This window comes from Zerene cesonia, chromosome 17, assembly GCF_012273895.1.
Source record: "Zerene cesonia ecotype Mississippi chromosome 17, Zerene_cesonia_1.1, whole genome shotgun sequence".
Taxonomy (NCBI): domain Eukaryota; kingdom Metazoa; phylum Arthropoda; class Insecta; order Lepidoptera; family Pieridae; genus Zerene; species Zerene cesonia.
Window position 1 is genome coordinate 3,427,732 of NC_052118.1, and position 14,553 is coordinate 3,442,284.

Sequence of the window (14,553 nt, forward strand, 5' to 3'; positions counted from 1 at the left end):
ACGAAGAGAAAAACACGTGGAGAGTGTTCTATTATTTAAAGCAAGGTGTAGGTCTGATTAAACGTAAACTGAACGAATAAATTGTTATAAAACAAATGATTCCGTACAATATACGCATCGGTGGACAAAATAATCACTCAACATGCAAATCGGTTCGTGGAGCGAACTCGCCCTCTCATTTCATTGGTATACCAATTCATTGCACAAAACCAATATAGCTTTTAGCATAAACATGTTTGTTTGCTACACTTATTTACGCAACAATTGGTGTATTTTGAGGTTTGAGGTGTCATTTTGTTATTTGCTTTTTTCAAATAAAATACATAATATACAAGGTGTGTGTAAGGTGAGTCTGGTGTATAAGTCTTGTGAATATTGGAGATGGATTTTAAAACGAGTAATTCTTAGTGGCATTTATAAGTTTTCCTCTAGGTCTTGTCCATTAGGTATAATAAAAGCCAAAAGATGAAAAAAGAAGAAAGTAGACGTTTTCAATGGAGGATTTGTATTAATGTTATTCGATTTGTAAACATTTACTTTCAATGAGAAATCCTTTTTAATGAATAAATTCTTTTTAGCAAAATTAACAAAGCTAATCTCATTAATTAATGTGCTAATATGAATTTATTAGCAGTTATTTCTTATTACTGATGATCGGCGAACGATTACACTTGGTAATTCACGATTGGCATCCATTGTGGGGTTGCGGCATTTGAAGGCACGACTGAAGGATGTAAGGTCAGATAGGTTAGCTCTGGAATTCGCAGTGCAGTACGAAATGTCTTAAATAGGATCGATAGCGATACTCGTATTCCGAGATAATTAAATTCCGCTGAGACATGATCGAGCTGTTTGGAATATTTTAAGCGTTTTCGGGAATTTTGTCTTATAATATGAAAGTGAATATTGTTAGTGTAGAGTTTAAATGAATGGACTGATTAGTAAGATAACTAATTGTGTATTATTGTGTTAGTTCAAATCATACGAATGGAAGGATGGATGTATGGATGTTTGTAACTCTGTTATGCTGAAATAACTTATCGTATCTATATGAAATTTGATACAGAGATAGATTATAGTCTGGATTACCACATAGGTTACAGACGCCGGAACCGTGGGTTACAGCTAATATGACATAATATAAATAAATGATAATTTTTACTCTCCATATTATTTTCATATCCATATTATTTTTATTTCTTTTGGGTTGTTTAAACGTTTAGAAAAATTAAATATGTTTACAATTAATACTTTATTCAAGCATACAGCTTATTTTAGCATAATATTCAACTCTCTAATAACATTTCTCCCTTATAAACACACGTTTTAGATAATTGGATGACCAGTTTCGAAATATGCCAGTATGCTTACAGTGTCAGCATGGATGATGGAGGCATCTGAACTGAATTCCTGTGTAAATTGGCATCTATTGTGCTCAGTACAGTCGGTCCAGCGTAGTCGACGGCGTTGAAGGCATTTGAATGCTTACTGAGTTCCAATGGTAAGCACCCGTTCGATCTGAATATAGCAATAGGGGCAAATGCTCAGGAACATTTTGGCTTTCTATCATATTACCATAAATTATATTGATTCAAATAAATGTTTCATGAGAAAGTGTTTGAAATAGTCGTGTTTGTTCGTTTGTGTGAATGTTCGATTATCCCTTGGAAAGCTTCATTTTCTGGAATGTAAACCTGATTCCAAAACATTGATGTAAGTATATTTTTTTCCACTGTTCAATAAAATAAAAAAATCTAAGTACTAGTGCCTCGCGATCTCACACAAAAACTACAATTTAGAGGCGAGATTTAATATTAAAAAGTACTTTAAAAGCGCAAAGAGGACCCACTCGAAATATGTATGGCGTCAGGACGGCATCAAAGGTCTGCTGAGGGAGGGTGGATGAGTGTTTACACGCAAGATGAGCGGTGATGTTTGTGGCTCCTCCTGTCTCGAACTATTCATGCACTAGATGACGGCGCGACTTTATGGTACGGATAGCAAAAATAGCTCGAAAATGTAACGTTTCCCTTTTTGCTAACATATTAGTCATGACCGTTCAAAAACATTTAAAATGACTAGGATGATAGTTATATCATTCAATATAAATTCATATTGAATAATTATCATAGTGCAATGTTTTTTCTATATTATGTAATTAAATTATAATTTAAAAATTGAAATTAAAATTACAAACGCGAGCGATAGTTATACAGTTGAATGTATCGAAATCCTACAAAAGCTACAAAATAAAGTACTCACTGTGCCAAGTAACTTCTTATTTCAAATATTGTTTATAGATAGAACGTTTATCTTAAAAATACCTAACTACCTTTAGAAATTTAATTACTTGTTCAAAATTGAATACTGCATTTAACATTATTTAACGAATTGATAGGTTCTAATATCCATTTATGCCTATTACGTGTTATTATACTAATCGATTAAAATTATATTCGTCAATTATTACAGTTCATACCAATACATTTTCATGAAAATACATTAGAATTTATTTGTTTGCAGTTAGTACATTTTCATAGATGTGTACATACATATTCTGACCAGATAGGTGATGCAAGGTTTATCCTCTAGGATATAAACAAAATATAATGAGGCGTGCCTTTATGTGAAACTTTCCATAGAGAATATCACCGTGCGGTGAGCTATTGTGCTTGTAATGTATGATTTGAAAAAAATTAGAGAAATATGAGTCTTATATTCATTGTGAATGAACAGGAAACCGGGATAATACAGGTGAAATAGATATACAGATAAAGTAAAATAAAAATCATTTAAAAATAGTTACAATTAACAGATCTAAGTTCGAGTTTCAATTCGTTAACCTTATAAAACATAAAATCTTTATAAATATCATAAGGCTCCGTAAGCTCTTTACGTTAAGAAGTATCTAAAACTTATTATTCTACATTAATCATATTTACTACGAAAACTCATATTAAAATAAATTGAGTAGTTTCCAGTAAATATAGACAATTTGATTAAATTTTGACAAAGCTAAGAAACGATTTAATATAAGATGATAACAACGTTACATCAATCTATAAATAAAAACTAAATATTTAATTTTTAAGTATCAGCGATGCAAAATAAACGTTCAAGAATATTTTATGACATCGATTTCAATGGCTTAAGAGTAAGCTTTCATGAAGCGCTTCATAAGATCCTAATCCACAGCCTTACCGTATATTGAAGAATCATATTCTAGATAGATAGATGGTTCATAGATATATTTCTTTCAGAATTTGGAAGAAGCTTATGTTTAACTGCCTTGTTATTCTGTACAAGCTATATTTTACATGTAAACAAAATAGGGTAGGTATACATAGGTATAAATATGTATATAATAATAAAAGAAGCATCAAAGGGTAATAAAAGACAGCGCGCTAAAAGTTTTATGTTGTATGTTAGTTCGAAGTAAATATTTGCCGATCGTTTTGTGTAAATTCGAGACGACTGTTGTCCGATAATTTATGTTGGCAACCCTGCCTATTGTTGGACAAACAACACCGGCTAGTGGTCAAATTTATATTCTAAGTTTTGGGGCTCCAAAGATACCCACTCTATGTAAATATATTTTATTTTTGATCGCAACTGCTCAGTCTATTATTTTTGCACTGTATTCTATCTTTCTTGTTATCGAAATGTGCAATACATTAAAGATAAAAACAAACTTATCACGTTAAGTAGAAAGTATAATATAGGTTTTTACATTAGAAATCTTAAGGTTATTTATTATTAATCACACTATCACACTAATATTATAAATGTTAAAGTTTCTTTTGTTGTTAGTCCGTCAATCAAGCTGAATCTACTCAAAGCATTTTCATGAAATTTGGTATACATACATAATATGAGCCGACTTGGGTGATAGGATACTTTTTAATTTTTATCCCGATTAAATGCTCCTTTGGGAGAAAATAGAAATTTCCATATCCGGGCGGAGCCGGGACGAGCGATTAGTTATCATATCAATATGTACAGCAACAGGTGATATTGTTCAATAACTATTTAATGCTTACGATGATTTAAATATGCGCTTGTATATTATTTGATATTTTCGTTTATTAACGGTTTATATTTGGGTGCTATATATTAAATGTCATCTGATTAAGAGCGCTAAGGTGCGCAAAGACGGCTTGGCTGCAGCCCAAGCACGTTTTGCATTTTATTCAAAACGTTGACGTGAAGGATAAAGTTATATTATTTTACTACTTTGACGTGATCTGAATCTACTAGAATAATCTTAGTGCCAGTTGTGGAAATTGCCCAATTACACAATAATAAATAAAGTTGAATGCACATAAAAAACGTTATTGCTAATTCAGACATCATATTTCACCTACACTTTATCATGTCTATTCTTCACATCACATATATGGTGTGTCTAAATTAATTTCTACAAAGTTAAACAATTGTGATCCAACTTATCCCAACAACCTCCGATACAAGTTGCGAACAAGAAATGATAAATAAGTTAACGTAAACTTTGTTTAATTTCATCAACAACCGCAAGTTAAGCTTTATAAATTAATGCTTACGAAATGACGTCAATGTTAACGGATCAGATAGTGGAAGTTAGTTGATGAAGACATAATCCCTTTCAAAGATTGTTTAAGTAGGTATGAGCTTGCTTCACAAACCCTCAGGTACTTCGACGAATTTGCTGGAGATGCTTACTTACGTAATCTTGAAATGTTCCGCCCACACAATACTAAATATTTATAACATAGTAAAGCAAAAATTTTTGTGTAATTTCATATGCTGTATGTGACCTATTTTAATCAGGACACGGAATATTGAGTTATTCACGTAGAATTAGATCTAAAAATATGTAAGACGAAAGAATTAATATTAAGATAAGTAAAATAACATCTGTGTATAAAGATATCAATAAGAGCATAATATTTATATTGGACGTATTTTAATGGCTTATAATTTAGCATTTGCACTGTATGCACCTTATGTATTTTTATACTGTATTATATTTTAATACACGATAAGATATGCATTTGTATAATTATTTTAACTGAAAACTAAAGTGAGACAGTCAGAACTAAACTGCATTTAAATGAGACCACATGTGAGGCCTGGTGCCTTTCAAATAAAAAAGAATAATAAAAACTGAATCAACCAGTGAAAAGTTATGAGTTAACAAACACAAAAATAGGCGAATTGATAACCTCCTCCTTTTTTGAAGTCGGTTGAAAATATGTAATGTAACAATGGAAATAGATTTCATGTACACAGCTAAGTAAGGTTATAAGTTATAAGCTTTGATCAGCATCGCTATGAGTCAGTGGGGCGAAGCACGAAGGGCGCGGCAAATGAGCTTACCTACGATAACAAGCCTTGGTAAATGCGATTCTCATTCACGCCTACGTTAAATATTTGAATTTTGATTTGAATGGATTAATTGCGCACATCATACGCAATTCACTTTCGCTATTTATATATGGATGTGAATTGTTAAATCCGTTTCTTGGGTATGTTTTGAGCTTCATTAGTAATCGACGCTTATATTAATGTGAATTTATATTTAAAACATACTCGTAATTGCGACATAGAATCGAATTTAATTCGTTTTAGATTAATTACAGTTTTATAGTATGTCACTTTTGTAATTAACAACACACACTTGCACGTTTATTATTATTTATTTTCGTTTTGAAACCATTTTAAGGCATGTTTTTAAAAATATTCTTATTCCTCTTGTACGAAGCAAAGCGAGAGCGGACTGCTAGTATTTGAATAATTTTGTACCCAAAATTTTCTCCATGATGCTTCGAAAGCTTTCTACTTGTATTGGCACGAAAGATTTTAATTTGAGATAGTTTGAGATTTACTTTCGTAATAATGCAGTATATTTAGGGTTACAATTTGTACCAGTAAAACCAGCTCTACGGTCTACCCGCAATATTTTGATAGAAATATTCTGAATTTCGCTTATTATTACACTCTTAGAGGATTTTCGGGTTGATATCGTTTGATGTTTTATTTGTGTTCGTAAGATTTGATTACATAATTATTTTTCAGCATTATAGTAATGTTTCTATGTATAGGATTAGATACTACGTATATGCTATTTTTAATTCCGCTTGATTTTATTGTTTTTCTGTTAATCTGTTTGATATCAATAGAAATTTTGAAACGCAAGTGTTTTATTTATAAAAAAATTCCTTAATAAATACTTAGATAAGTTGCAGTACTTCAACTTCTCGAAGCGCTTATTAAAGCAAATGTCGTCAGCATTAGGACTATTTGTTGAAAAGAAGATACAAGTAGCTCAACATCAGTATTGTTGTATTCGATCGATTCTCGGATGTCAGACAAAGGCAAGGGAATATTGTTTGTTACAAAATTTATTATGGCGACAGAGTGCGGTGCGGGTTCTCGACCAACACATCCAATATATCAGCTTAGATAACAGTCTTACAAAGCGCAAACATATTTTTGTCCTGACATCTTTTGCAGTGGCAATTGTTGATAGCGTTATCGTATTTTTGTACATGTAATATTCATCCTGTTCTATACCGCCGGAATAACAACTAGAGCGCAGAAAATTGTCTTTCTTTGATATGTGTGGACAACAAAATTGCCACTGACGATGAGGCTGTCAAAATCCAAAACTCATCAACAACTTTTACGAGTATGATATGAGAATGAAATATAGCCACAATATTCACCAGACTTTTACTTACCTTTAAACCGAAATTATTTGTGTATTCAGATAATTATGAACAGATACTTTTCAAGTCCATACGAAACAATAATTATATGAAATAATAATAGGCATCGAGACAAAATAATTGTATCACGTGTAAAAATGCTTTTTCTTTAAGAATCCTTGAAATATAAGAAAGAATCACAAAAGAGTAGTCAAGATCTAAGAACCTAATTGTATTGCGTCTCACCCGGCGAGCAGTCTACCGAGGCCTAATTCCTTTACTTCATCATTTCCCCTTTCTACAATCTCTTATTTATTTTCAGCATCAATAACGCCTGCCATTAGATGACCTCGTTCACTTCGAATCTTATAAAAATATCGTATATCGCTGGGTATTGAAGCAAAACAAACAAAGGAGCAAGTGGACAAGCCATTAATTTGCGTGGGTTACGGTCAAAGGCTTATGAGATTAGGATATTTTTTTATCGAACTGTCACTCTTAAATCTTTACCCCAATTTAGTGGATATCTATTGTAAAACATTTATTGATTTTACAGTAGCAATGTTATTTATTAAATTATTGTGCAGCGCATAAAGAACGGCCGAATGATTTATGTACCTTTTTCGTTGTGGAATGAAATATAATAAGTCGTCATATAATGCTACAAATATTATAATGTTACTATCCTATCCTACTAATATTATAAATGCGAAAGTTTGTAAGGATGTGTGTATGTTTGTTACTCTTTTACGCAAAAATTACTGAACCGATTACAATTAAATTTGGTACGTAGATAGCTGGACAACTGGAATACCACATAGGCAACTTTTTATTGCGATATTCCTACGGGATACGGACTTACGCGGGTGAAACCGCGGAGCGCTAGCTAGTAAGTCATAAATGCAGTTATTAACATTCATTACAAAATGTTTCTATAATGCTCAACTCTCGACAGGATAAAAAACAATTAAGAAAGAATATGATTACAGAGAAAGCATAAAACATTGAATCGTGCCAAAATCTTACCAGAAAAAACAACAATGAATTTTTGGTTATCTTTTAAATTTATCTTAATCTAAATATTCAATAAGTTTTCGACTAAAAAACTGGGAAGATAATCCGATCATTCACCTAAAGGGTTAGAAGTTTGTCGATAAATACCGACGGGTTTGAATATCAATATAATAAATTACTTTTTATTAAATGAATCCAGAATAAAGTTTTTACTTTATCTTATAGGTGAACAATCATATATAAATTATACGTTATGAATTATTTAACATTATAACAACAAGAATAGTTCGGCGCGCTTCTAGGAATGCGTAGCCAATTACAGATTATAGACATACAAAGAAAAAAGTGCCTTTAACGACTATCACTTAACAAGGTTCATTTATTTATACGAACAACCAGTCAAACAGCTCTTTGTTCCTGTATCTTTGACTTCTAACGCAATGAAATCAATCTCAGTTTATCACTAAAAAGTAATTAATTATTATACGCTCCAAGATCTTTAAGGCTACGACGGTCGACGGAGGTTGGAATTCTTTCTACGTTAGCATTCTTTTACTGAATAATTCATGTGCATTTAATTGAATAACATTTAAATTCATTAGTACTGCTATTCTTTTCTGTTTTTCATTTCTATTTCATTGGCATGGAAGAAGAATAGCCGATGTGATGTGCGACAATGTCAATGGTTTATAAGGAGTAATTATCATAAAATTTCATTTTAATGGTGCGGGGCAAAATATCATTCCCCATCGACTTTTAATGGCGATATTCTTTCCACTTATCTGTTTCAACAGGATTTTGAATTTCAGATTGGAAATTCTCATGTCCTGGTCGCTCCGAGCGAGGGGCGCGTCGGTAATGGACGTATAACAGCTGTAATGGAATCTTTGATGTCACGCTCCACTTCCAACTCTGTTTCTATTAAAATATTTAAAATATATTCAGCAATTTTTCTCGCAATGTACTTTAAATTTATTTATTTAAAAATACAATTATACGAATTATTCGGATAACATCTTATTTAAGCTTCCATTTCCGAAGCATGGACGACGTAATTGTGACCTATTAACACTAAAATACAACGAAAAAACCCTCTTCATGTGGGATTAAGTTACAGCGAGACGTATTCTCCTGGCAATGTCTGCAAACTAATATACGTGTATTAGTGCTCAATTTCGAAGGCCGGTGGAGGCTGCCCACTTTGTTTCCTGTCTGAATGTTAAATGTCCTATTCTCGCTGTATTTGTTTACAGGAAATCCGAGGTAAGGAATAAGTCTCTTTGTACGTAGGACTCGTGTACTGAATAAATTGTTTTCAATATCTTCCACCGTTTTCCCATATTTGTATCCGCACTATTTTATTGGTTGTCAACCGTGCAAAATGGAAATACACTTATTTATATTGTATTTTATAAAAGAATAAATATTTCTAGAACCATTTAAGCATTTTCTTTAATATTTGCAATAACAATAGCATGCATATGTGAAATTCAGTTAGAGAAGCCCAGTTAGAAACAAAGATGTAATCTGTGCAAGTTTTGAGTTAAATCCCCGATAATTAGTTAACAACGCGTCATTTATAATGATGTAGGGGGCATTTTGCGTATAATAAACTTGCCTGGAGATCATAATAGGTGTACGCTAATGTGCATTAACCCTGGCGACCTTACATTGTTAGCCGCGGTACCTAATTGTTGTTAATAAACATAATTTTATGGCTACAACTTTGAATTGGTTGAACTTGATGTTAATCGCCCATTTATTATTGTTAATTCTTAGGTAGAAACATTTTCAGGGGTAAGTTTTAGCTAAGGGGCTATTCGAGCTTTTGTTTGGGACTGAAACGTTTGTCTTAATTATTCTTAGCTAAAGCTGCTAGAAGAGAAGTTAGTTTTAATGAGTACAGAATAGATATTTAAAACTCCTTAACCAAATTTGTAATGTCTTTAAATTTGCATATTCGTTTATAAAATACACTTAGCGTGATTTTTTTATCTATAAATATAAAGTGTTGACATAATGAATTCACACGTATAACCTTAATAATATTTTATTGCGTTCGCTGATACATAATGAGTAAATAAATATAGGTATTAGCTAAGTGCTAAAATGAAAATGGAATTTAACACTAATATTATTGTTATTGTAACCTTAACATACGAATATTTTTGTTAACATAACAAAACATATTAATATGCTTTAAAAGTCTCACACATACTTTAAAAATTCACAGCTTATGAAAATATCTATACATAAATGACCTAATCACTTATTTTTATAATTAAAATATGTTTAATAATGTATCTAATGTACTATGACTAAGCTGTAACGATATCTGTGGCCGGATGAACAAGAACGTAATTTTTTATTTTTATTTATTCATTATTTGTCGTCATATTCGTTATTACGGATAACGTTTTAATTTACGATTTTTTCACATACATATTAGTATAATAATCCAGCACTTACACAAAATATTATTATACATATACTAGAAGAAGATAAATAGGGATTTTTCTGTAGGTACAATTAAATAAAAAAAGTAAAATACTTATAATATCGCTGATCTTTTACTCCCTTACATTTGAATTTTAAAGAGGTGAACCATCCAAATGTAATTAAATTTATCTATTCAATTGAGATATTCCCCGTAGTATTTGCGGGCGCCGATAATGCACTCGTATCATTCCAATTGTATGTTTTTGCGTTCCAATAAAAGGGTAGATCGCAAACAGTATAAATGGTCGGTCCGTGAATTGATATCGGTAGCGGCATAAGCAGCCGCTTGTTATGGAGATTGCCTCAAGATTATAATAGAATGGAAACGTAAACAAACTTTTGGCGCCACGTGACGGGAATACAGAAATTTTGGACTATTCTAATTTCACGGCGTGACGAAGAGGCCTTGTCATTTTCTTGACTGTTTCGGATATTTTCAATTTTCCCCGCGGCGCCTCCTTTTTATTAGTTGTTGTTCTGACTGGAATACTAATTGGCATCTAATCGGTGTGAATTAAAATTCACGCAACAACTCTCCTCGCTAATCCGAAGCGATTCAATCGAACAATTACTAAGATACAATTTCAGTTCCTATTTGTTACTTTTTATTACATACTTCTACTGGATAAAATGATCTAAAAAGTCTACATGATATTATAAAAGATTAATGCTTTTAATATGTAGGTAATGTCTACATTCTTGATATTGAAATTACTTAACATCATATAAAACTTTTTATATTTTTTTTTAAGAAAATTAACAATACAAACCAAATGAGAAAATCCTTAAATATTGATAAAGCACACGGTAGCATTATCTTAGAGAAAATTTCTAAACGTACATATAAAAGTACAGTTTTTACGTATTTCACAGATGCAAAACGTAAACGCTTATCTATAGTGAACTGTTTATTAATCCGTCGTCCGGATTTTAATTACGTCGGAGGTTATTAAGGGGAACGTCACAGCCTGTAATATCATTTCGCTATACCTATAGGACTATAGTAATTGCGCTTCGAGCTAACTTGTTTATACCTAATGAAAACGTTATCTCAAATTGAAATAACTTGTAATTATAGTATGTATGATACACATTGGTATCGTAGAGTTCTAGATATTTTTATGATTTTACGTCTAATATCTTATGTTTCATGTGTCAAAGATATGTACTTTTACGGTAAAACGGAATACTATTAATGTTCGCTGCCCGTTTGTGTGTCTGTTTCTATCTTTAACCAGGCTGTATCTCATGATACGTTATAGTTGACCAGTTGAAATTTTCACAGATGACGCATTTCTCCGTCGCTATAAAACGAGTTTAAGCAAAGATTGTTCGTTTTTATGGGTGCCTATTTTTTGCAGTTGCTCTTTAACTTATTTTAGGTGAGCCTGGCTCATACTTGACCAGTTTATTTCCCTTAGAATTTGAGTATTAACGTAACTAAAGCTAATTATTACAACGATTTATTTGATTCTTTTAGTTTCAATATAATGTTTTAATTAAAAAAACTGACCTTTATTTTTTATGTTATAATTTTATTATTAATAAAAACACACGGGGATATGGAGTATCAGATACAAAAAACATTACAGCCGAATTGAGTTTTGGGACGTGGCGTCCATTGAAAATGTTATAATATGGTCATTCTTGTTATAATGTTGGTTGGGGGTTGTTGTCACTTGAATTTATTAAATTTTATGCTCCGTTGTAATAATCCAAAGAGAATAGATGTAATGGTTAATGCCACAAGGATCTAAGGCTAAATATTGTAGCAAAATAGTAAGCCAAGTGGAACAGAGGCGGCGGCATAATTAAGCCAGAACTTAATCTCCTGTTACCGGGTCTCGGCTTAAGTCTTGCACGAGCTATGTTAATTGGATTTTTGATGCATTATATGGAGTTTGGTAATGATTGCGAAATAGAGTATTTGAAATTCTTGATTATGGATAATTTTTAACTTGACACTCGACCTTTAAATTCTATTTTCAACTCGCAGTGTATACTGCTTCGCCCTTGGTACGTATATAATGTGTCTATAGACCTCAGAGATCGCGGCTATCCTATCAAACAAAAAACAGAAAAACAAAACAAACAAACTGTTCAGCTTTATATTATTAGAATTAGTGTTTGACAACAACTACTGCATGTTCGTCTCTCTAATTATTAAAATGAATGCTGGGCAAATAACATTAATACAGTCTATTATGTTTATACAAAAGCAAATATTCACAGCATATGAATTGATCAATTGAATCTACAGATGTATATACCATAATGTTTACAATGGCCGTCAGTTAACGTGATGAATGGAACGAAATCAATAGTCGGTTGAGCGTTAAGCAAGTATTCACAGATCCTGAATTCAATATTAAATCGGCCATGACTTCAATGGTATTCTTGTACAAAATACGAATTTAATTTTTCACATCGGCAAGTAGGAGAGAAACACAATAGTTCAGGTCAATCGGTTGGAGCATCTCGTATAACCTTTAACCTAATATTTTCATTGAATCGATTTAATACAAGGCCGTTATCATTGTTATGCTTTTGTTATATTTAGCTTGAGGTTGGAGGGCCCTTACTGACACGTGAAATATAATTGAAACATTCGAATCAGTTTCAGCCATGAATTGCACAACATTAAGATTTTGATGAATTTTATGAAACTTATTCTTAAATCTGTTAATACTGTTTTAAAAACAAAATATGAAAAAAATAACAAATACATTCAATATTAGCGCAGGAACAAACACCAACGCAATACATTATTTAAAAGTTATACAATGTATATTTACAGCTTGAATTCTTGGCCAAGCTTTTCACTTGTAACATCATAAAGTGCTTCATAAATTATTATTATACACCATGATAAGAGATATTTCTTTCGTAAAATTGAATGTAGCATGCCTCGGGGAGCAGTCACGAAAGTCTTATCACAGCCGGAATTACAATGTCAAGTATGCTAAATAAATTATTTATGAAATTCTAAATTGTTACCTACATTTAAATGTACATTAATTTTCAACTTTTCTTGTTGTTTTCTTTTGTTACTGGAGTTCCAAATATTATAGACTTTATGTAGCTACGTGCAAGAACGTACTTGTGTGTATTTTTTATTCAGCCTAGATTATATCAAAATTCTTAAATTTGATTGATTGAAATAAATTTCGAGCAATGTAGTTCAATGGTAAATAACACAAAATACTGAGTGAACATGATATATAAGTTTTCGTATAGCATTCTATATAATTTAGACAGTGTCGTGATATCCCCGACACAGAGATAGACAGAAAGGTCATCCTTGTTCAATTACGTGGAACATAAAATAACAATGCCGTTCACTCACGTCTTAAAATTTAACGTGTCAAAATATATATTAGTTTTTGACGGGTGATCTCCTTATATTGCCGTCAAATATTAAATGACTGGTGATTAGTTGTTCATTATATTATGTTCATGATTCTCTAAATCCAGCGATAGTTCAATTCGTTATTCTACTCTTTTATATTTATTGGGGCAAACGAATGATGACGCCTTTGTTCAAAAGCTCTGATAAAACCGTATTTCGATATTTTTCTGAATAATTTATAAGTCAACTTGTTTATTTACTTTAAATATATGAACGCCTCTTAAAGCTTTATAATCTTTTGTTTACACGAAACATAATAGTTTGACTCATAATCGTAAACCTTGGCAATTTTTATCAATAAGTCAAGGCGTTATTCTATTGTCTTTTATAAGGTGTTAAGATGGATATAAATACGCCGTCTTCATTTACTCGTAGCCGTGATCGATCATTTTAGCTTAATTGGTATATGAATGCCATAACAAAGTGTAGGTTAGCGTGGGCTTGCGCGTTCATTATTCTATGAGGTCAAAAGTCAGCCACGATACGTGACGAATGTTTATTTGTTGCTAGCTTCATGCCATCGGCTTCGTTTGCGTACTCGCGTTGAGAACTACTCAATTAATCACTTAATTACTATTAACTACGTAAATTTAACTTTCACCGTCTTTGGGTTGATTAAAAAATCCAGTCCATATTACAGTGGACAGGTATTCATTTGTATTCCTATATTTTAATTGTAATTCAAAATCGCTCGTTATTATAAGTATTTTGCAAAGAAAATGTTATGTTTTTATACTGACAATTTATTGTTCTTTTATTTTCTTTTTTTACTGGTGTTAATGTGAAGAATAAATAAATAAATTTTACCACCTACGCATGCTCGATATTAATTAGTAATTGTCAGTTTTGAATATCTTGCTTATATAATCGTCGAGTGTATTTTTGCATATATTGTTCGGGTTCTACGATTTCAAAGCCTACGATTACGAAGGGGAGGAGATCAAT